Raw genomic sequence first — 24887 nt, forward strand, 5'->3', positions numbered from 1 at the left:
CGCTACTGATATTTTTCTGTTTGAGGAAAATATTTCACAAAACAAAGTGTGAGACATGGCAGAGAGAGGAAGATTGGAAGGCCTGGGATACTGCTGATGGACCGGTTACCATGCTGTTCCTGTGCAAATACTTGACAAATACAAATCCCCTGCTCAACACAGGTTATAATTATGTTCATTCCATGTTTAAAGGGAAAACGAAAAGCAAAGATTCTAAGACTATAATCAGGCCTTCACCAATAGTAGTGTTTTTAGAGCCAACTGGTTCTGCATGTAGATGTTTTGTTCTAAGGAGTCTTTGACATAATTTTATTTAGGATGATAGGGTGGGGTATGTGCTGCACTTCAGAACAAGGAATCACCAAAGTCAGTAACATATAAACTTCTAAAACCAGAGCTGTGTTCTCAATAGGCAGGGCTTCACCAAAGGTGATATAGCTGTACTTTTAACTGCACTGGAAAGCTGTCTTAAAACAAGCAGCCCCAGGATGGTGAGTACACAAAACATCCAACCACAAATGTATTTAAATAAAAAACTGCATGTGTTGAACTATCCAGAAACACGTGAAAAATCTTGCCATAACCTTACAAAGGCTGTTCAGTGGAAATGCACTGGGAGAAGGAAGGCAAAGAAGTGTATTTAAATGGTATTTCAGTTTTCAACCATTTCAAGCCAACTGTACAGCCACATAAGAAGATGTTTTGTTTTGCAGATGCATCAAAAGGGCTAGCATCAGACCATGTTCCTCTGGAACTATGAATAGCACCTCTAAATAAACAGAGCACTTCTTTGTGCACTTGCCAGAAACCAACACACTATAGACACAAAGTAGAAACAGTATTTCCATGTGTTAACACCCACAGCAAGGAAAGAATCCATTGACACTTCCATGGTTGGAAAATGGAGAGGTGAACCATTTCTTTCCAGCCACGATTAACTGGAAAACCCTACGGAACACATAAAGAGGGAAACAAAAGGAAGATGAATTTGTTGCCTGTTTACACTAAAATAGCCCAACAGTGTAGGGATGGATTTGTCATAAACATCCACTGGTGCCTTGCCTCAGCTCCTCTGAAAGCCTGCAACTGACTTCACTAGGCAAGGAGTTTGATTATCAGTCATTTCTTTTGAGAAAAAATGTGGCGCATACCTTACCTTTATCTAGTTCTCCCCTTCATAAACAGTATCAAAATAAAGTGCAGCCACCCCTGAGCACAGTGCTGCATCCACTCAGGAAACAAACTGCTACAACTGTGGAAAGAGACTGGGTCAGGTCACTGGGGTAAACCTCTACTGCTGTTAAAAAAAAAAAAAAAAAAATGTCCTGCTGAGAAGATAAGGTTTTAAAGGCTCCTCAGATAGATGCAGACACAGAGGAAACTTTATGGCACACTATTAATCTTTCTTAGAAAGATGAAGTGTTGATGTGACCTTGATGAAATCCGAAGCTGCCATTTGGAAGAGGGGAAAAAAGGGAGACCAGAATGCTTCAAATACAGCATTTTCATCACCAAAGAACACCTATCACACTGAGACTCCCTTTTCAGTGGAAGAAAAATGTTTATTTTGATTTTTAATGTATGACATAGCCTGCTTGAATTAAGCTGTTTGCAGTTGCCCACTTGTACCTCCTTTCATAAGAGCTTTCTTTACTGAGTGAATCTCTCTCACTGTCTTGGAAATCAGGTTTCTTGGCTTTCTTCTGAGGTAGCACATGTGATGATGGTAACAGGTCAGGCAGAGACAGAATTTAGTATTCTCTCTATTAGAGTAAAGAAACAAATATAGGTATGTCCACTCTTGTATTTAGAGAGTCATGAGTAAGTTGTCTACTGCCTGGGTAGCCTTCCCAGGCATTTGTTTCCTACTGAAGTCATGGACCAAACAAGAAACTCCACTTCATGAACTTCTGCTGCTGGCTCAAACTTGCTGCAGCCACGCCATAGCAATCACTGATCTGGCAGAGGGTCACTCTACAGACTTGGGGTTGGGGAGTGTTTATGCTTTTTTCAAGAATATATAAAAGCATAAAGATGGCATAAAGACTGTAGTAAATGTACTGGCTCCTTTGACTGAAGTGCAATTGTATTCTTGTGCCTGACCCAGATCACACTTGTGTCTCTGTGTGCATCAACAAAGATTTTGTATTAACGGTTACAGAATCACATCCTGAATCTGCACAACATAATAAGTATTAGTTCCTTCATCTTCGTGGGACAAAGTCACTCAATACATCTCTGGCCCATAGGTCTGTGGAATTTATTGTCATTTAGTCTGAATCCACTTAATAATGATCATATGCTCTAAATACTAAAAATAAAATATGAAAAAAAAAAATCTGCAGATTGTGTTAAACTGTGACACAAATGGATATAAGATCTCCAGTAACACAATTTTATGCTGTGAAAATGCCCTCAAGCTGTCCAAGGATACAACTGCATTACACAGAGATATACACACACCCATAAAGTTCATGCCAAGTATGTTGACAAATCCCTCCACTGTGCTCTTGGACACTAAAATACAGAAATAAAGCAAAGAGCTCATACAACTATGAAAGCTTACTTAAAAGAATGGATTGTGATGTTTCTTCCCCTCTTAAAACGGAGAAAGGTGTACCAGGAAAATATGAGTGAGAATAAATATATATTAAAAAAAAAAAAAACTGATTAAGCTTCTGTTACATTCCTACAGCCATTGTATTTTTATAACCTCACATAGAACATTCAGATGAATGTCAGTATCACTGTACAAAGTGTATCTCAGTATAAATACTCAGTATTTCACCTATGAACACCAAATACATTTTGCAGTGGTTTTAAAATAACCCTGTTGAGGTTTGCTTCAGTTTTTTAATACAAATGTAGATATATAATTTAGAAGCGTTATTTCATGCTTTATCTTGATACTGTTAGAAGAGCCTCCAGTCCTTGTTTAAAAAGGCATCTACTAGGGTTTAAAAAGAATATATCTGAGGTCATTAGCAAAGGAAATTGCTACCATCAATTCTGACCTACCACAGGTTTTAAAAGAAAGAACAAACTGTGAAACTTAAAAGAAAACCCAAGAAATGTGTTTTGTGTATCCATGTGCAATATTTTGGTTACAACAAAATAAAATGCTGATATGTGCCAGACACCCTGAAGTTGCTCTCCTGTGACTAATTCTTCTGAGCTAGTTTTTAAATTAATCTCCCAGTGCTTGGCCTCTTCCCACCCGTGTTATTAAACTAACAAAAGCAGTTTATACCAACCACGCTATAAGCAAAGAAATAAAATAAAAACTCCTTGTGATGGACAGCTTTACCAAAATCACATTAATGTTCTATTAAATAAAATTCCATACATAGAATTTTATTTCAGTGTATAAAATGCTTAATTTCCAAATGTGATACTCAAATGCTTTATTTGGATCTTTGCTGGTCTGTTCTAAAGGGAATATTCCTAAGCAACTTACATGAAGCTAATTGTACCCTGGGGTGCATCAGGTTCAGCACTGCCAGCCGGGTGAGGGAACGGATTGTCCCGCTCTGCTCTGCGCTGTGCGGCCTCGCCTCAAGCACTGCGTGTGGTTTTGGGTACCACAATATAAGAAGGACACAAAACTGGTAGAGAGTATCCAAAGGAGGGCTACAAAGATGGTGAAGGGCCTGGAGGGGAAGATGTGTGAGGAGCGGCTGAGGTCCCTTGGTTTGTTCAGCCCAGAGCAGAGCAGGCTGAGGGGAGGCCTCATGGCGGCCTGCAGCTCCCTCACGAGGGGAGCGGAGGGGCAGGCGCTGAGCTCTGCTCTCTGGGGGCAGCGACAGGACCCGAGGGAACGGCATGGAGCTGGGACAGGGGAGGGTCAGGCTGGGTTTTAGGGAAAGGTTCTGCACCCAGAGGGTGGTCCGGCACTGGGACAGGCTCCCCAGGGCAGTGGTCATGGCACTGTGCCTGGCAGAGTTCAAGAAGTCTTTGGACAATGCTCTCAGACATAGGGTTTGATTTTTGGGTGGTCCTGTGTGAAGCCAGGAGTTGGACTTGATGATCCCTGAGGGTCCCTTCCAACTCAGGATATTCTGTGATTCTATGATACTAAACAGAATAGTTGCAAAGTTCCCAGGAAGCTGATTAGCTGCAGAAGAGAAGTGTACGTTTGCATTGGTACAACCCCCTCACCCTCCTCACCTCCCTGTCCTTCCCCCCCCCCCCCCCCCCAAAGAGATAGGACAAACAAACAATGACAAAAACCCTTCATATGTGCTTTTCAAGGATTACTGCAACCCTTAGCAAAATCATGATCAACAGATTTCAATAAGGTGTTCAAAACTTCAGTGCATGAATCTATATTTTCCATATAACCAGGCAAAGGATTTCAGAGAAGTCCACTCTGAGGCATCTGAGTGGTCCGGCTATGCTTTCTCACTATCCTTTTTCTACTCAATGATCTTTGGAGTTTTGCTTTGACTGAACTGGTGTTTCATTTCAGAGTGCCAACTCAAACACACCAACAGAGTTGGATATTTGAGGCAGCTGCTGTCCTTGCCTTTAGCCCTACCTCCTTCCTGTGTGCCACTGCCTCTGGAGAAGTGAGCCAGAAGGGATAGGTAAGCAGCTTCTCCATAGCTCAATCTCAGTATACCATGGTAAATGCAATCTATAATTCCAATAATGAAAAAAAAAATTAACACTCTGTGAAGAAGGCACCAGAGGTGGATAAGAACAGAAAAAGCAGGTACGCAGAATGTGGGATAGAAAAGATGTGTGGAAGATGGAAATTTGTGCTGCAGGGCTGGAAAGAGAGTAACTGGCCTCCTGAAGAGGACAAAGGCAAGGTGATCTTGGCAACCATTGCCAATCACTTCTATTCTTTTTTCTAGGAAGGCTTAAAGCTGCTTTATCTGTCCAAAATGTTTAGATTTAAAATTGCAAAAGGCTACCTCTGCCAATATGAGTGCAATGGTCCTTGATCTCATTTGGTGTCTCTAGATGTTTTCATTTTACCAGCAGTAATATAAGAGCAACCACAGATGAATTTTAGAAATGGTCATTCCTTATTTGTGTTTCTGCCTTTGTTATATCCTGAACAAAAATAATGCCAGAAAGAGAGATGCCATGAGAAAAAAAGTATAGATCAATTCACAGATTTATATGTGGATCAAACACTGACTGCCTTTGGCAGAGGTACACATATGATCATTACTCCATCCAGATTCAAGAAAATGAAGGGCAGAATGCAGCATAGATTCCACTGCTCTGATCACGCACAGAAACCAGCTGATATTTTGAGGTTTTGAGGCTACAACATGTGGATCTTCTAAAGAGCAGACTGCAACCTTGAGGGGTTTGTTTGGTTTGGTTTTTCAACTGAAATCTGACATGCATTACATGTGAACATTTGGAAGTCATATTGCTCATTATGCATTACATATAATTGCTTCAACTTTTACAGTGTGCAGTCATTAAACTGCCTTTCAAAATAATAGAGCACTTAACAAAACCCTTACGGACATGTGACCAAATAAAGATGAATAAGCGTGGTGTCTAACTTTACAAACTCTGTTTATTTTAGTGTAGATGTGTGCATCCCCTTTTTAATCAGTGGTGATGCTTGCAAATGGAAGGGGTGTGTAGGGAGCGGGCCATATTGTAATCTATGTACAGATATACACATAGAAGAATAAATTACTTCTGGCACAGATTTATTTTAGTCAAGATTCTCTGAACAGCAGGGAGAGATCTGATATGTGTAACAGTAGGCCCCAGCCAATTAGTCCGTGACAGATAAGAACCTTTCCTTCATTCATGCTGTTAGGTTTATATGTCGCTTCAACCTTTGGTGATTTCAGGTTCCCCTCTGACTTCAGTGAAATCCAACTTTTATCAGCTGGGATTCTGGCATTCTTTCCAGGTGCAGCAAAGAAATACCCCATTTGGAAGGAATGAACTATGATATGTGAGCCTTGCTTGTGTGTTATGGGGAGGAATGCTTTTGTAGTTACACTCCTCAAAAATCTGCAAACAAGGAAACAAACTCATTAATTATACACAGAAGTGTACCCTTTCAAAGCACCACCAGGGGGCTCAACCAAGTGACATCCATTAATTTCTGTAGTAGCAGCCAAGACTAAAGTATGCTGCTTTGGAAATTTACCCTGCCATAGCTGTGCAGAAATGGTTCCTTTAAAATAGTCAAGAAGAGTTTAGAAAATCCCCTACACTGTTAATATCTTTCATTGTTTTTGATATCAGTGTTTTACTACACTCTCAAAGTTAAGAAAAGTTTTCTAAGACAACATTCCCCATGGTACGTAAAGACCCATGGGGTATCTTAGATTGTTGAGATGGCAAATTCACTCCATACATTAGCTCATGATCCAGATAGAGGTGCCTTTAAAAATTTAGACTAGTACTTGCATTGTTTCACTACATCAGCAAAAGCAGCACTTCACGGTTTCCTCAGTAAGAATTTAATGGCATAAACTCAAATTTTCATTTACATACATAGAAAAAGTAAGATTCCCACACTTTTTTCCCTTGGGCCTTGTGAGTCTGTATTGAAAGAACTAAGAAGGCTCCATTTTACCTTACGAAAGTGAAAAGAAAAGGAAGGAAGAAAGAGGGAGCAACACCGCACATCTTCCAGGAGCTGAAGAGGAGGGAAGACACACAGGAGCAGCTGGGAATGAATAGCAGCTGGTTTTCCCTGAGACAAGAGCTCTTAAAGACGGTTCTCAGATTCCACTGCCCTTTGAGCTCAGGAAGGGCACTAGACCTTGCCATCCTTGGTGCTTCACATCTGGGACAGCAGGTAGCTGCCAGGCATTAGTGGTCATAAGTGGCTTCTGAGCTCATGGATGCCTGGTAGTTGCACATGGTCTTCAAAAGACTTCAACCAAGAAAACCAGCTCATTTATTAGACAGGTGGACATTTAGCTGGCCTCTGCAGTCAGCAGGATTCAGCATTACTTCTGACCTCTGATCAGAGTACAGTTTCTCGTACTTAAAGTAGAATCATAGAATAATTTAAGTTGCAATGAACTGCTATATATCATCTAGTTCAAACCCTTGCTCAACTTCAGAGTTGCGTCAGGTTGTTCAGAGACCATCCTGTTGAGTTTTGAGGATCTCCAGGGGATGAAATTCTAAAGCCTGGCTGGGAAGCCCCTTCCTGTGCTGATCCACCCTCATCACGAGCATCTGAGAGGTACTGATGATCTAGAAACCCTTACCTCTTAGAAAAGGAAGATACTGCTGAGCAGACGATGGGCCAACTCCTGAGCTTGCTTGCTCCATGGTACTGGCAGGATTTCAAACGAGGGGACAGCTCTGAGGAAACTGGTTGCCATTCCTTTCCACTTGTTTTGGTCAGTGGGAACTGAGAGAGCAAGATTTAGAATCACTCAGAGCAGACATGAGTGAGGACTCCAAAGTCCCATTTCAGATGGTTTTGAGGATGTACAAGAAAGCACTCCCACAGTGAGATTTAAAATCAGACTCAAGTGACCTCACCAGGTCTGTTTGCAGAAGACCATCCCCTTTCCACCCCTTTTCCTTCCCTCTTCCATTTTGTTTACACACCAACAAAGCTGTGCTTGTTGGGTGGCTGGAGGACAGGGTGTTATAGAGATTGTTGGCTCCACACTTTAGAAACAGCCTCAGTAACCTCATATAATAAAATACCAGCCCAAATGTTCTAAGGAAGCAAGAACAACCTTCTCATATGTTTACATTTTAAATCAAAAATTAAAAGTTCTGGTGAAACAAAAAAGTCTGATTTACAGTTCTTTTTGGTACAGTTGAAAAAGAATTATTTTGGAGGTCTTACAGGAAGGCTTTTTTTCCTTCCTTTTGTTGTTGTTAACTTGATTTATTTGTACATATCCTTAGAAGTTTCAGTCAAATTTCACACAAAACTTATTTCCAACAAAAGAGTTTCCTGCTTCTCGATAGAAAATGAGTAAAACTCAGGTTCAAATTCCTCCTCCACTTCTGTGACCTGGGGCAACTATTGCTGCCTTTTAAAATATGCGTACTTCTCCTGTCCCTGGTGATTGTTATTAATACAGTTTAGGGAAAGTGGTGATAAAGATCAATCCCCTACCCAGAAAAGAAACATTAACTGCTTCTTTCATGTCTTCCATAGTGAGTGAGCAGCTACAGTTTTAAATGATCCCCAGATGTTTACTACTTCTTGTGCTCAACTGAGGTTTAGGTTTTCTCCAGAGCAGCTGTGCCATGTTGGGTATTTCTGGTTATCCTGCAGGCTTCAACTTCTTGTCCTCTGAAGAAAATGTAAAGGTCAAACTAAAAGCCTGTGTGGCATGGAAGTCCCCAGCGAAAAATAAACCAAGGATGATCTCTTACCATTGGCCAGCTGAAGCTATGCCTCTGCACACTAAACAAAATATTCAAGGAATTCCTATAGAGATGGGTATGTGAACATTACAAGCTTTTCACTTGATTACAAAAAGGATTCCAATAAAAGAATAATCGCTGATGTCCCTCACTAAAAACATGCTCTTTTTCTTATTCTTTTTGGCAGTGTTTCCTATTTCCCTATTCTGACTCAGAGCTCAGACTTTTCCCTTGTTGGTCCTGCCTAGAGTCTTTTCTTCACATGGTCACTCAGTGAAGATACAGAAAACTAAAGTAGATCAAACATTATTTAAAAAGAAGGCAGGAGAGAAGACAGCTCAGGAAAGCATAGTATAGACAACCTAATTTGACCATCTGGAAAAATTATTACAATCAATTTATAGGCACCTACAGCAGTGTGAGCTGAAAAACAAAGATTTATCAAGACCAAAAGATAACCTGATTACTTTCCCTCATTCACAACTGGCCTGGTGAAGAGGCAAATTTACATTGCATAACAAAGTTTTTGACACAATCTAACGTAAAAGCACACTGGGAGGGATGCTCAAGACAAAACTACAAATCCACAGTTTTCTGAGGAAATAAATACTCAGAAACTACTCCTTAGCACGCAAAAAGACACTAAATAGGAGAGTCTACCTTGTGTACATAGTGTACATATTTCTTTAATATTTTAAATACTAACAGTATTAGTAATCACAATATTAACAGCAATAAGAAGATACAAAAATGCCTTCTAAATAACATTGTTTTTTGAAATCCCTTAGCATGAGAGAATGGATTTTTTTTTCTTGAATTTAAAATACAGTCCTTATTACCTTTTGAGAATGGATTATTTTTTCTTGAATTTAAAATACAGTTCTTATTGCTTTATTTTTTTTTTTAGGAGAAGGGAGTCAGATTGTTTCTTCTAAACCAAACATGAAAAAACAGAAATTAAACTTCCAAGTTTTACAGTTTACCATTTCAGTAATTTCTACTTGACTACTGCATAGCCGCTATGCAGTATGACTGTTTCTGTCAAGGTAAACTCACTATGGAAAAATCAACCTCTGGCTAATTAGCAGTGGCTATGTTCCTTGAATAGGAGAGCAAACTGTTTTTTACATAGCTGATCTTCACAGCTGTGGCTTTTCACTGAAAGCAGCATCAAAACCAAACGTATTTGGTAGCATTTATGTATACACAAAAAATAAGGATGGATAAAGGAAAAAAGTCCTCTAAGTTAGAAAATTTTTACCACACTAACAGGTAATATTAAAAGCAAGGAACAGAGAAGTGTGTTGTTATGCTCAGAACACAATAAATAGCATGATTAAGGCAGGATTAACAATAATAATTTTCATTCTGCTTCTCTTTCCTTTGCACTTGTCATAATTAGTCCCTAATGATGTGAAGACTTACCTTTACTAATGCTTAGTCCCACTGGAAGTAATTAATGCTGATAGAAGCATGCACTTTTCAAGAGGTTTAAACAGATTAGTATCTGAAGAGCCCAACAATTTTTTTCATAATTATAACCATGTAAGTAATGACAAGAAGATCATGCTGTACGGGGCATTAATTTTATTTTTTATTTTTTGCCTTCTTGTTATGCACTGTTCCTTTCCTTCTGTTCTTGTGAGGAACATTACAGATGTAGTGAATCTGCATGAACAGTGGAGATGGAGGAAAAATGCCACAAATTAAGGTAGGACTCCTACACCTGATACAGTGTATATAACTTAGAGGACGTCATGAAAAACAAAAGGCTCTGATCTTAATTACCATTTCAGGGCAGTCATTCTGATTGAGCACTCAAATAATTGAACTGGTCTTCTCTTTTTAATTAATGCAAAGAGGCTAATTTGATTTAATTGGATCTAACCATATAGAAACTAAGTATATACATATATTGTTAAGGCATTTCTTTCATGGCACATAGGCAGGCTTAAAATTGTCCTAAGGGGCTTTTAAATTTTAATAATACCAGAGACGCGGTGGAAAGTATTCTGCACTGTATGAAATAATTTGACTTCATTTATCTTTGCTGATACTGAGAAGGTAGTAGGATGGCTCTTGCATTCAATAATGTGTTCCCACACAGGAAGGTTTGAACAAGACTGTTTTTAACACAGTGCACTTTTTCTACTCTAATTTGGCTCAACATAAAACTACTCTTCATTCTACTGCTAAAACATTAGAGCAGGCAAACATTTAATCATGAGCTGAACTATACCTAGTTCATATGTGAAATATTGTCATCTGTTAGCATATAAATGTTAATAAATGTTGAGTTAATCTTCTATTAACTCTGGATTAGTAACTGTCATAGGTTTATTTAAACTGAACCATGAATTCACATATTTAATTATTTCTGAAGACATATAATTTGACTTCTATGTGAAAATCATGTTACTTACTGATCTATTTCACTGAGCTTATACAAAGAAAGTGGGAATGCTCTGAAATGCATACACTACAGACATCTTCCAACGTAGAGGCCAATCTTTCCTGCTGAGAAAGCTGAAAAACAATAAAGTACATAGTTGATTCTCTATTTATTGGAAAATATACATATCTAACAATTAAATACAAATTGCGATCTCTCTTCCATATTGCTGAAATGGGATTGTCAAAAAGACACTAAAATAATCATCTTAGAACCACGTTGACGATTTGGTATTGCTGTTTGCTGAGACAAAATGGTAGAAAAGTTGGAAAGCAATTTCATTAACAATTTCCACACTATTTCTCCTGGTTGTTCTTCACTGGATTTGGGGTTTTCTTTTCCTATTTTGAAGTCTCTCACCTTTTTGCTTTAGCATTTAAAAAGAAATCTTTCATTTACAGATTTTCATTTCTTTCTACTTTTTTTTTTTTTGTCTGTTTTATCGCTTTCCCATTTTTGCTCAGGGGAAATAAATTTTCAGAATTAGCTAGATGTCTATAGAGGAGAAAACCGTGAACAAAGGAAAAAAATACATATAATAACTGCAAACATCTTTTTTTTTTTTAACTTTAAGAATTGCAGGAATATCCTTACCTTTTTAAAATCAATTGCATTAGAGGAGGGGGGTGTCATACTTTACAAGGAAGTCTATTGTCAGTTCATAAAATTTTGTTCAAAAATACTGATCAACTCAATTATAATTAATTATGAGACCACCTGGTTACTTACAATGCCAAGGATTTCTTGAGCTCTCACTAGCTAAACTATCTTAAAAACAAGAAGAACTTAGCTTATTGAATTCTGGAGGACTCCTAATGAGGACATCCAGGGAGACTTAACTGAAATGGGCTCCAGTTACATCTCCCTAGAACTGACTGGCTACTAAAAGCCACAAGGCAAGAATCAACAGTCTTTCCCTGCCCCTGGGAACACATTATACCTCATGGCTCTTTGCAGGCATTGAGATCCAAGGTCTCCACCCACTCATCAGGAAAATAATCTTCATGTGGCTGTGCCAGAAATGAGACTTGATCATCGGCATAAAATTAAAAATGGATTTATGGACTTCCCAGAATGGGACTCGGGTTCTGACAAAACATCCTGCTTTCTGCTCATCAAAAGGAAAGGCAAACATAAGATATTATTAAAGCTACTGAGATTGTTTTGTTTGTTTGTTTTTAATTTTCTTTCATAGCCAGTATTGTTCAAATATCTTTTCTAGGTGTTATTTTTGTAAGGATAATTAGATTGCATTTTCTATCTGAATTCTCAATGAGAATGCAGCTGCAGTTTGACCTCAACCTTTTTATTATCTTTTTTTTTTTTTTTTTTGTATCATTTACCACAGGCAGGAAATAATAGCAAGCTTATTGGGCTTGAAGATACTTCCCATTGGTACACACTTCAACTGGGGTATAGCTGTTAATATGTCTGTGATATAATTCCTCACGAGTAAAAGTTAGCCAAAGATCCTACTTACTCAAAGCAAAATAAGAGTTAGGGCAAATGTCCTGGGATCTGTAAAATCTACTGTTTCTAAAATTAATCTCCTTTACTCTATGAAAAAGGCTATGAGGATTATACACCTGGGAAGTTGCAAACACTATATTATAGTTAGTTAAAATGGACTAGATTCTTTCCTTCTGCAAAATACTTAAGTCAATGGTTACAAAAGTAGCGTTTTTGGCCTGCAGCTTCTGATGGGTGACTGGAATAGCAGATCTAAAGGAAACTTAATGCAGAATTACTATGGCATATAATTTTGGAATAGGCAAAGAAAAAGCCTTAGGAAACTCTACAGTAAAATGATATGCTTGTAACTTTGAAATACTGGAACTTCCTGACATAGTCTGACCTATTTCTATTAGTAGGTTTGCAACCATTTGGGCATTTCAGTTGCAGAGTCAGAGTCTACAAATTGGTACATTGTGCTACCCACCCACACAAGCATCCCCTAAATACAAATCAGTGACAAGTGTTAACATTGTGCTGAGACTCTTCCTGATCTGTGCAAACCAAAAGCAACTCATAAGATAAGGACAAACAAAAGTACTGCTGAATGGTGCGCACTCTTTCTTCCTTTCTCCTGCTCAAGCCATGACACTTTCTTGTGCACCCCTGTTGAAGTCTTGAACATGATGTCAATACTGATATCATGATAAAAATACACACACACACATATATGGTTTGTATGTTATTGTAGTGCCTCATCACTACCCCCAAGAACGAAGGCTCTATTCAGTGAAAAACTACAGATAAAGTGTGCTTGACCTACAGCAACAATGACAGAGCCCTAAACATTTGCAGTCAGGCAGGATAGAAAGGTTACCAAACTGAAAAATTTGATGGAGATGGTCAGGAGGACTGCAAAACAAGAAAAACATGATTTGTGAGAAAGCAGAAAAGTAGAAAGAAAGCTCAGCTTGCCCTTATCTGATTCAAATTACATTTACAAGTGAGAATGCTTTCTACTAACAGAAAATAAGGATCTGCACTGAGTGTTTTACACAAAACTGGAGGATAATTGGTTATTTAAGACAGAAATAAAATAAGTGCATGAAGCACTTTGCAGAAGCTCGTACAATCCACTGGAACACTTTTGGCTTACTGAACACTTTGAAACAGAAACTGAACGTTTCAGCAGAAGTTCAAGAGTCCTTGAAATTGGCTTTTGTTCGTCACCCATAGATTATCTACTCTAATGACCCCTCCTTCCTTTCTGCACTCTCTTCTTTTATTATTATTCATGATTTGTCAGCAGCCAAGAAATTCCTCTGGGTTCCAGTGATGAAGTGCTTCATTTGGACTAATTGTTTCATTTACTTTAAAAGAACAAAGAAATATGTCAAAGCACATTTATTCATTTGAGGCCACTTTTAAATCTTAAATGTTAAATATGTTGCCAGTCCTTACAATTTTTGGAAATGAAAATCAAAGATTTAACTTTCAAAAATATTGTAAGCCAAACACCAGCACACATTGTAGATATTATGCAGAGATGGTGAAGAGAGCACCAAAGTTCCGGTGTTTGTGCCACTACATATTTTACCTTAAGATCACTAATTTTCCCAGACTGCCTTGGCACATCTCAGATATGACACCACTAAATTAAGGCTCTTCATCCTCTGCTCCCCAGACACACAAACAACATTCAACACTCTGGCTGAAATGTCTGCTGAAAGTGTGGTAGAGGGAAACGGCAGGAGAGAAGGAAATAGAATAAACTAGTACAGGAGAAATATAACATCAAGACAGTAGAAAACAGGCAGGAATTTGGGTATGGAAATAGAAACAGAGTACTATGTGGAAATATTAGTAGTAGAAGGGGAGAAGAAACAGCCATAAATTAGGCATAGTTTTTCATAGGACTTTAGGTCTGAGAATAGATAACATGGATGGGTAATTTTGCCCAATCATCCAGCTATGCATGCTTTTGTGCTAAGCCTTAGCTGGTATATATTGGCTAAATAAATGGTAAAGTAAGTTTCATACCTAACTTCAGTGAAACTGCATCTCTTACGTTTCAACCGAATTTGGTTCTTGTTTCTTCTTTTTTTGGTACAGATTTTGGAACCTCTCCCATCCTGGGTGAAAGGAAACACAGATTGAAATGGTTTCCAGAAAAACAAACAAAAAAACAACAAACACTAAAAATGAATTAAACATTAAGAGATACATTTGACAGGGGCTATAGATACAAAACAGGCTAATACCAGAGTAGGCACTCAGGTATTCATTCCAAAACTGTGGTTCAGGTATGTGAAAGCCCAGTCAACCACCTACCACTAGTCCAGTGGAAAACATTAAACTCTATGTTCAACTGATGCTGTGCCTCGTGATGGGTTGTAAGAAAGCGGTTCAGGTTACTCATGCTCAGTTTGTCTAAAAAAAAAAAAAAAAAAAAAAAGATAGTGAAAAATAGTATTTTGAAGTGTGTTTTACCTTTTGCAGTACCTGGACTGCTATCCATTTAAACTGTTCTCCAGTCCCACTTCCCAGCACCTTTGTGCTTAACGGGTTAAAACTCCACTAACAGGAGAAAGTAATGTACCATTTTACTCTGAATTTTTGTGGCATTACTTCTTTATCATAGTATTAGTACTCAATAATAAGGTTAACAGCCCTTTGAACTCAACCGTTCGCATGTTTCTGCATACTATACAGTTGTTAAGGGAATGTAGACTAAACCTCTATGTTGTATGCTCTTTAATCTGAATTTCTTGCCTCACTGGCTGCAAGCCAGCTGTGATCCTAATCTTTGATATATTATAGGGTTTTGTGCAAGATTTAAAGTAGTTAGTGTGATGCTAGAGCAGATTACCCCTTGGAGAAGTAGAATAAATAAATTAAAAAAGACTTAATTTTCACAGTTCAGAACCGTGGCATGTACCCTGATACCACACACAGATGAAACTTAATGGCTCTTATTTATTCTTGTCCTTTACGGACAAACCAATTAATGTTATTGTGTGAGGTGTGCTCTACTTGTCCATTGTGCCCACTCTACTGAAAAGAAACAGTTCCCACCATTTTGATGTACCACCCCAGCATGATCTCTAGTACATCATATCTTCAGATGATGTGTGCAATGGAGTCTGTGGCAGCAGCTAAATCAGTACTTAGTTCACTGATGTGAGACGCCAAATTGAAAGAGATTGACTTAGTGTCTTGGGCATTCTCCTAGCCATAAAATGTGACATACTGTGCCCATTTAAAGTATTGCTGTCTAGAAGAGTGACAAGGTTAGCAGGAAGATGTATCATTGAATCATTGCTATCAGCCATTGTGCAATAAAACCTGTGTTCAAATAATGATGCCAGCATACAGCATATTTAAACCAATATGTTTTCAGTTGGAGCAACTTACCGTGTTTCTGCTTTCAATGGTAATGGTCTTTGGTGTTTCCTGGGAGACTTTTTTCAAGGACATGATCAAATGGAAATAAGTTTGCACATTTTTCCACAGCTACAACTGAAAATAAAGCAGCTCAGTTGTTTGGAGATGCAGCTGGCAATATTCACAGTCACTTAAGTGGTTGTATACTCTGAAAGTCAACTGTGAAGTTATCAGGAATGTGGCTACTTTTTCCCCTGCACAGTATTTACCAACTTTAACATTTATCCTTTGTCATCTGTCAACCTAATAATTAAAAAACAGGAGAAGGCACTTCAACTTTAATTTAAACTACACAGACTATTGCTCAAGTCACGGTAAAGAATAGAATTGTTCATTTGACATTTGTCTTTATATAAAAGAGAAAACAAATAGTACCATGAAGTTGGCACCAGTTGTATAAATGTTGCTGTTCAGCCTGAGGCCAAACAGTCTGTAGTTTTTGACCTGATACTTGAACAAACCTGAGGAAAAGCTCTCATACAAGCAGTTCTGGCCTTTCCTGGGAAGTCACAGTGAACTATACAGTCTGTATAAAGACTTGAGCTCCAGCTCATACTGTGAGGAGCAAGGAGGATTTTGACACCATAAGATAAATGGAATAGAGCCATCCTGCTCTCTCAAGTAACCATAAGATGATCCTGGTTAATTTGCCTGTGTTAGCCACCTTCAGATGGCTAATGGGAGGTGAGATGAGTTCCATATAAGAACAGCCCTTTCTCACTTCTTCCATGATCAACTTAAAATTTAATTCACCTCCCCAGCCTGTTCCAAATGTAGTGATGCATAGGAAGCTAATAGTTGAATTTGAATGTTATCCATTTCAAGCTTATAGTTAATATAAGAAATGCACTAAATTAAAAATCATCCTGATTTGCTAATGTATCATTTTCTGTAAAACCTGTTTATGTTTTAAAAGGGTTATATGTATTAATTCTGAGGTCTAATATTAGACAATTACTTTTATGGGTTAAGAAACAAACAGCTGGTCTTGATGATGGCAGGACTGAAATGAACTTTGAATACACATGTATAAAATCATCTCTCCAGCAGCAACCCAGCACCTTCGTTGATTCTGAGCTGGCTGGCCAGTCTGAAGATTTATCCATAGGACAGAAGAGGAAAGATTATTGCATACATAAGTCATGCTCTTCCCCCAGAGTATGTCCCATAATGACTACTTATTGCAGAGTGAGTTCTGTGCAGACAGATCCCATAGCACCACATTTTCAAAACTGTATTTGCTTCAAGTCTATGGCTGAAGTCCAGTACAGCAGTTCAAGACCACATTTACAAGCATCTGATAGGCATTGCATTCACCATGGCAATCTAGGGGAATGAATGCTACTTCCTCCAACAAGCCATCATCTTTGTAATCTTAATCACCTCTTCCTTCCTTCCTTCCTTCCTTCCTTCCATTCCATATTCTCAAAGACAAGGAAATATTGAACTTTTCACGTTCTTTCACTTCTCTAGCTTCATAATTTCTAACAGTTTGCTATCATGAGGTTTACTCAAGACAGCCCACTAAGATCAACAACCTTTTTCTGACAGAGCAGAACCAAGAAAGAAACCAGGAAAGAGCCGAAGTCTTTCTTGGTAAGACTTGCTTGTCCCATCTCAAAGCTTTGCTGAGCACAAAGGTTTTTCCTTCTGTTTACAGAAGGAAATTCATGTTAATCTAAGAGTTTCAAACATAATTTTAGGTAATCGGGCATATTAAAGGGGACAGCTTTTGTGCAACTTTTGCTCAAAGTCCATAGGTTTTGTTTCCTTTCTAACTTTGGACTCTATTCCTGACTCTTTCAGTTTCTGTCTTTCTAGGCAAGTAACTAGTTTCCCCTTCACTGCAATTCATCATTGGTTTCCCTTTTTTTTTTTTCTTTTTTTTTTAAGAGCCTGACTCTTTGTGGTGGAGTCTTCTAATTTGATTCCACATTGTGGCTTGCTCCCAGGAATATTTGCAATGCTTGGACCATTCTGCCTTCTTTACCTTAGTTATCCTATTCCTCAAATGGGACAAATATATTAACACCAGAAATTCCATTGTAGGTGAGAGGGTAACCTTCTCCTTGGTGACACTGCCTGTCCTGTCCAGTTTTACATTTGTTATAAACTACTTACAGAAACTGGGGACACCATTCTCCCCGTAAAATCATAAAACATTTATTGAAGTAAGGTCAACTTGAGCAAACAAAATTATATATACAAGGGGAACAAAATAAAAGCTATCAGCAGGGCACAGGTTTATTTTATGCAGATGTAGTTTGTGTTCTATGGGACCCAGCAATACTCAAGTTTCCAATAACTTCTTTTTTTTTGCTTGACCAATTTTCTTTATTACTTATAGGTCCCTGAAGAATTCAGAGCTGTTATTACAAACATATACATTACAGAAGGAACACAGCCTGACATGCATAACTTTTTAATAAGGTTTTCATCAGCTGCTCTTACTGACATTTTTTCATTTCTTTTACACCCTGCTTTTAATGTCTCAGTCTTCATTTGATCCTGTAAAATAAAAGTGGAATATTACCACAGAATGTGTTCATGGCTGAATATAAAAATAATCACACAATGTACTTGAAGCATGAAAGCTCTCTAGGCAATTTCCGTTCCTGTTTGCGTATGTAGTCTATGCATCCAGATTGAAAAAGTTATCCTCTTTTCCTATATCAGATTAAAACTCCCAAAAAAGCATTCTCAAAGCTTAGATTCAGAATAGGAAATAATCCATAAAAGTCTTTAAATCCAAAAAAAAAAAGAAGTCTTTAAATCAAACATTCAAAAGTAAGCACACACATTTGTGCAAAGAATTTTGTGAAATCTTTCAAGACCTGCACTTGCAAAACTGTACACCACAAGTTGGTGTTCAAAACTCAGTCTATATCAGAGGATGTATGCCAAAATAAAGAATCCTTTTTATCAATGAGAAGTGATTGTAATGATCTAAAATTTAATTATCTGAAGTAACAATATACGCAAAAATATGAAGCAGTTCTTAGTTGTACCACAGATGTTAATACAGTGACTGTCTGTTTGTTGCTAATTCAGGTCCATCAGGACTGCAGGGAAGTTTATTCTGGCAACAGCTCTTATTAGCATCAAAGAAGCATATTTTAGGTTTGACTACTTTTAATAAAGTGTGACTTATACCCGAAATGGATTTGTTTGCCATGATCCAAACATTTGGAGACAAGTAAATATATATATACACATACAAAATATATGTTAATTTTCTCAGCTCAGGTGTCAATATTGGTGACAGAAACAATGGGATGCATCTAATGTCCCTGTCGACCAACCTTTCTTAGCAGAAAAACTGCTGAAAGAAATTTTAGTATGTTATTTCTAGACATTTTCGTCTTTGGTGTGTTCCCTCTTCAACATGAGATGCATTGTAATAAAAAGGAGAGAAAGAAAGTGAAGCTTCAGAGAGTTAAGCTTCACATTCTGTGGTCAAAGATGAAATATAAGCTTGCTATGGGATTGCATCAGTAAGCAAATACACATCTACTGACTTCAGTGGATTTCTGTCAATGATCACTCTTACTAACCCTCACTTTTCCTTATTTTATCACTTAGGTCTGATACATAGGTTTGGCTTTGTCCCATCTATGCTCTGCACTCAGCAGTTATGATGGATGAGGGATTCATATTCAAGAGCCCTTTATTTGCATTTGCTGCAATATACTGGGCAAATCCATTTTAATTTTTCCATCCCCATAAATACCAGCAGGCACCATGAAATCTGACCTGCAGTAGCTCACATTTGATACCCACTGCTGACGCACTGCTCACAGCACTGCCAGAAGAGAGTTATATTGAAGTGCTCTGGACAGCTTTACCAACTGAAAATGTCAGTGCCAGTACAACTCAAAACAATCTCAAAACCTGACTGTTAATACAATAAATCTGAAAATGTATGCAAAAACAACACAGAATAAAGAAAAGCTGTGAAGAGCAGGGGAGAAGCTGGGGTAAAGAAAAGAAGCTACAAAATATGGAGTTGGTAGTTCTGAAATAATGCAGGATGCTTAGGATTTATAATGGTGAGGGAACACATCCAGAATTAGTCAAATAAATGATTCCCAACTGTTCTATACCTTGCAACCTGGCAAGTAAACCTGCAGTCTACAGATATCCCTCTTAACATCTGGTAGTGTGATGATTCTGAGCATGTGCTTGTCCATTCACATTCACAAAGACAGGAGATTGCCCATCCTGCTTTGTTTGCTAAAGAAAAATTCAAATACTCTTCAAAGACTCTTGGGGGTGTGTTCACATCACTACAATACTTCACCAAAATTACAGCTTTACATTCCTCTTGACTCTGGCTGTACTGTATGAAACATCCACAGGGCAAAGGAGGAGGGTGATGAAATACAAACTAAATTATCTGAAAATTCAGAAGTGTTACGTTTCTCCATGTGCTTCCCCTCCACCCCAATCTTGCCTCCCCTCTAATTTAAACTCCCTGTCTTCCTGATCTTTCCCTAACAGTGGCATTATAGTACTGATAATATAAAGATGACAACAGAGAGTAAAGTCCGAAGGGACTGCTCATTTCCCATCATCTTCAATTCTGCCGGTAGCATAACTGGCCATCACGGCCTGGGCAGGATACTTGTGAGTATCTGAGATGACTGTAGCCACCTGCTCATGACTCCCATCCCTTGTGGTGATAATGGCAGCTCTAAGCTTTCCTCTTTAGTTCAAGTAAAAACAGTTTCGATACCTGAAATCAGCTAAATCATATTGATATGCCGAGAGTCACACAGAAGTACCTCAGAAGAGCTATTAGGCAACTTGTGACTGAACCTTTGTCTCCAAGAAGATTTTGTACTGGTAATGGAGACCTATAACCTCTACCCCCCAGTTTGATCTCCAGAGAGTTTTTGTCTTCCCTATTTTAACATTTAAGGAGGTCAGCATAAGTCTTCCCAACAATTTCAGTGATCTCGAGCAGAAGGCTCCAGCCCTGCATCTGGAAAGTACTTTCTGTCCTCTTGGGCTAAATAGAATTTATTAGCTTTGCAGTATTACATATTAATATATATCACTATGTCTGAGAGCCTCATAAACTACCTGGTGGACATATTATGTTCATTAAATGGGGTACTAAGACGTGTGTACATTAGCCAAATGCAGAATTTAACAAAAATTGATATATAAAAGAGTGTAAACTAAAGAGGAATAAAGGAATGTTAGTTATCGTGCCATAACAAAATGTTCTCACACCTACACATATCCCTGGAGAATTGTTACCTCATGCCCTGAGTGGTGGATGTCTACAAAGAGTGGGTTTTGTTGTCTGAGGTAACTCACCTGGAATTAGTTAATACTAAGTGAAGCCAATATACTAAATACTAAATGAATATAATGCTAAATGAAGCCAAGGAATGCTATCATTTTAAAGAGCTCAGTGATACAGTAAATTGATGTTGGATTTACAGTATTGACATCATATTTAATTTAAGTGTCTACATTTATTTATTCTGATGGTTTTCTGATTTACATGTAAAAAAAGTTGCTGAGGAGTTATGATTAAAGTCTAGAACATCTCTACACTGCTATTAAAACCTTTTTTTTACTCGTCTAATCTGAAAGCTAAAATGACTGTTCTCTATTGATCTGCCTCTACCTCTGGTTAAACAAATACATACATCGTCAAAATTATATTCTATAATATGTAAAAGGGCACACCACATAAAGAAATAACTAAAATGACACAAAATTAAATGGGAAAACAAAAGATTCTTATAGCCTACAAGAGTATTCTTATTGGATATTAAACACCTTTTCATGACATATTTATTCCATCTTTAGTTTACAGTCCTTATGAGGGACTGCTTCTTGTGGTACCTGAAGGCAGCAAATTCTGTAAAAATCTGTATGCAATACATTTACTTAATAACCTATTGAAACCCAAATAAATATTTCAATTCAAGGTGCATTGGATCAGTCATATATGCAAACTACTATTTGTAAATAAATATCAATAATCAATAATATATCTTTAGCAATACAGTATAATGGGCTCCCTGAAATTCATGATTCCTCTCAACCTAGACTGAGATTCAAAGTTTTCAGTGGCAGCTGCATTTTCTCTCATCAGAAAGAGATTATTCCCTGATTCATGCTTAGGATTCATGCACCAAAGGCAAACATCTAGCAGTCCCTTGGAAATTTTACATTACTATGCAGTTATGAAATCGTCTTTTCTACAATACCAACGGGACTTAACATCTTTAATAGTTTTCTTCTCCAGTAGCCCCAAAGAGGAAAATGCCCAGGAATTAGCGATAAGCACTGTTCACACTCACTAATCCTAATATTCCATTATTAGGATACCTGAATACATCTTAAGGAAGGCTTCAAAAGCATGTGCCAAAGAAAGCACTTAATTTCCACCTTTACTTGTACACATTATTCACATGACTGAATGCAAAGAACAGGAAGGTACCAATGAAAAATTAGTAAGCAAGTAAATCACTAACTACTTACATGTGCAATCAGTTAGTTTATAGTAACTATGATGCAAATTTAACCATGGCAATCAGCTCTCCACCTTTACAAATGTATTCTCACACAAGTTTTCAAATCCCTGTATGTATGACCTCAAGAGCCTCTGACACTCCTAAGCTATTTTATTAGATAGTCAGAATTTTCAGATCTTTTTCTGCTCAAAATAAAACAACAAAATTAAACTCAAACATGATGGTTGTTGTTGTTGTTGTTGTTGTTTTAATCAAGAACAGCAGAGCAAAAAGCCAGTAAAAGAATAACATTATTGCTTAAATACTAGAGCACTACTTCTTTTTTCATTACTTTTCTGTTTGTTTGATTGTTCTTTAAAGAAGCTTCTGCCAGTGTAAAATAAAATCCAGTCTGGGGTGGAATGAGAAGCTACCTACTACAGAACAACTAAGAGGCCTCCATGAGACCTCCATGAGACATGTCAGGGTTTATCAGCTGGTGATCGTGGAGGCCGGTGATGCTGATGGAATGTGAGGGCAGGCCCCACCACCCTGACCACAAGGCCTTTCCAGACCTCGTCCCAGATGGAAACAAAAACCAGTTGTGACCATCAGAAACCTGATTAATTGGGAATGACATTCTGGGCCTAGTGCTGGTGACCCAATGACTGGGAATTGCCCTGGAGGTTTAAAGTCTCATGTCCTTCCCAGAGCAGCAGTCAGACGTATAACAAAACTGCCTAGTTAAATTACATTAGCCAACTACTGTTTACAAATTTCAGGATCACACACGGTCTGCCCATTGTTTGGCACAGATAAACACAATCAGCCCTGGCATTTGAAGCTGCTGACAGATTGCCAGCCACTGGTGCAGATGGTGGCAGCACAAGAGCGCTAATTACCGATGACATTAATGATGAGGTAACCTGTCTCTCTTCAGCTAATAAACAGACGGAATGTGTTTCCTATTATTATTATTTTTTTTCAGATAACAAATTGTTTAGCTTTAATGGTAGAGAGCAACAAAACCAAATTATCTGTTCTTTGGAGAAATTTGTTTTCTGCTAATTGCTCTAAACAATCAATAAAAGAATTACAACTGGCATTATCCCACTGGGAACAGAAGCAAAGAAGTCAAAGTCAATTAGCTCTCTATAGTATGATGCACTCAGATGGAAAGAATCATTACAACAGAGTGTAAAAGTCAAACTATAAAGTATGCAGTTCCATGAACAAAGCAGACTTAGGAAATCGAGACAGGGTGCTTTTACATACCTGTCAATTCTTCATATACCACAGCAGCCTCCAGTTTTTTTTAGATGCTTCTAGAAAAAGGGAAAAAGCCACATAATATGACTTCCTTGGATCTTAGAAGTCCTGGTGTCTCAGGAGAGCACTAAGGCTATAAGTCTTCAGAGGTCATGACCAAAAAATCTCTCAGCTATAGAACAACAAGAACTACTAACTAGCTGTTTTCTGTCAATGTTCCATGAAAGCAAATACGATAAATACAGCAAAACTGAGGACTCCACAGTGGCCAGTGAAATGCAACACAAATGTTGAAAATAATTGCCATAGTTGACTTCCCAGCCTTTTCCATATTATTTCCATTCTCAATCTGTGTATAGAAGTGGGGGGCAGGAATAAAACAGGGCAACTGTTCAATGCTTACATATGATCGACTCTAAATATTTATTAACAGCCATGCTTCAAGTGAGAAGATCACCATTGGGACTGGCTATCTGGTATCTGGTTCCTGCCTTGTGCAAGAACCAGATACCAGATACACAACAGTGTGCTGAATGACTGTAGCATCTCACCTGTAAGAGGCGGGACCTCAAGTTCTTGCTGAGACTCTGAAAACCTTGAGAAGTGGGATTCCTGTGTTCTGCAGGGCTGTGGCTCCTGGCCTTGTTGAGCAGTGCCTCTCACCACAGCCCACAACCTGTCCAGGAGGAAGCAGCCCCTCACACACTAGCAAGATATCACAAAGCTGTGATATCCTGCTTCAAAACTGAGTAGAGATGTATATTTCTGCATATATCCCTATTTCCCCCACTGTGTGATTATAATACAACAAAGCAAAACAAAAGAAAAATATATTAACTGGCCGTAGGGGTTGAATACTTTAATCAGTAGCAATTAGAAAAAAGCAGCAGCCATGTAGTAATGACAAAGGAGTAGCCATCTCCATCAGAAAAAAAAAAAATCAAGCACATGAGTGTCCTGGTTCCAGTTAGGACAGAGTTAATTTTCCTCCTAGTAGCTGGTAGGGTGCTATGTTTTGGATTAGGATGAGAAGAGCGCTGATAACATGCTGATGTTTTAATTGTTGCAGAGCAGTGCTTACACCAGGCCAAGGACTTTTCGGCTTCTCGCTCTGTCCTGCCAGCGAGCAGGCTGGGGGTGCAGCAGGAGCTGGGAGGGGACAGACCCAGGACAGCTGACCCAAACTGGCCAAAGGGGTATTCCATACCATCTGACGTCATGCTAAACAATGGCTGCGGGAGCTGGAGCTGGAGCGGCAATATATAGGGGTGGCTGGCCGGGGTGGGGGGCCAGCTGCTCGGTGATAGGCTGGGCATCGGTCATAAGTGATATTCTGCTAGAATAACTTCTCATTGTTGCATTATCTGATTTTGCGTAATTACACAGAGCATTGTTTTCGAATTACATTTATATTTAAATATAATTCATGAATTATTTCTTGGTTCCAGTACATTCAA

The 24887-nt window shown here is 38.3% G+C and overlaps 1 long non-coding RNA gene across 1 annotated transcript; it reads right to left on the bottom strand.

Annotated features, from left to right (window-relative positions):
• Positions 1–7217: 7217 nt before the first annotated feature.
• LOC308194991 lies at positions 7218–24266 on the bottom strand. The gene is made up of 7 exons (XR_013951122.1): positions 23982–24266; positions 23437–23486; positions 15656–15760; positions 14573–14671; positions 14282–14373; positions 10761–10863; positions 7218–7357 (listed from the first exon to the last, which is right to left on the bottom strand). It is a non-coding gene; the product is annotated as an uncharacterized lncRNA (long non-coding RNA).
• Between the last annotated feature and the right edge of the window lie 621 nt (positions 24267–24887).

The sequence above is a fragment of the Anser brachyrhynchus genome (genome assembly GCF_964034855.1).
Source record: "Anser brachyrhynchus genome assembly, chromosome: 4".
Classification (NCBI taxonomy): Eukaryota; Metazoa; Chordata; class Aves; order Anseriformes; family Anatidae; genus Anser; species Anser brachyrhynchus.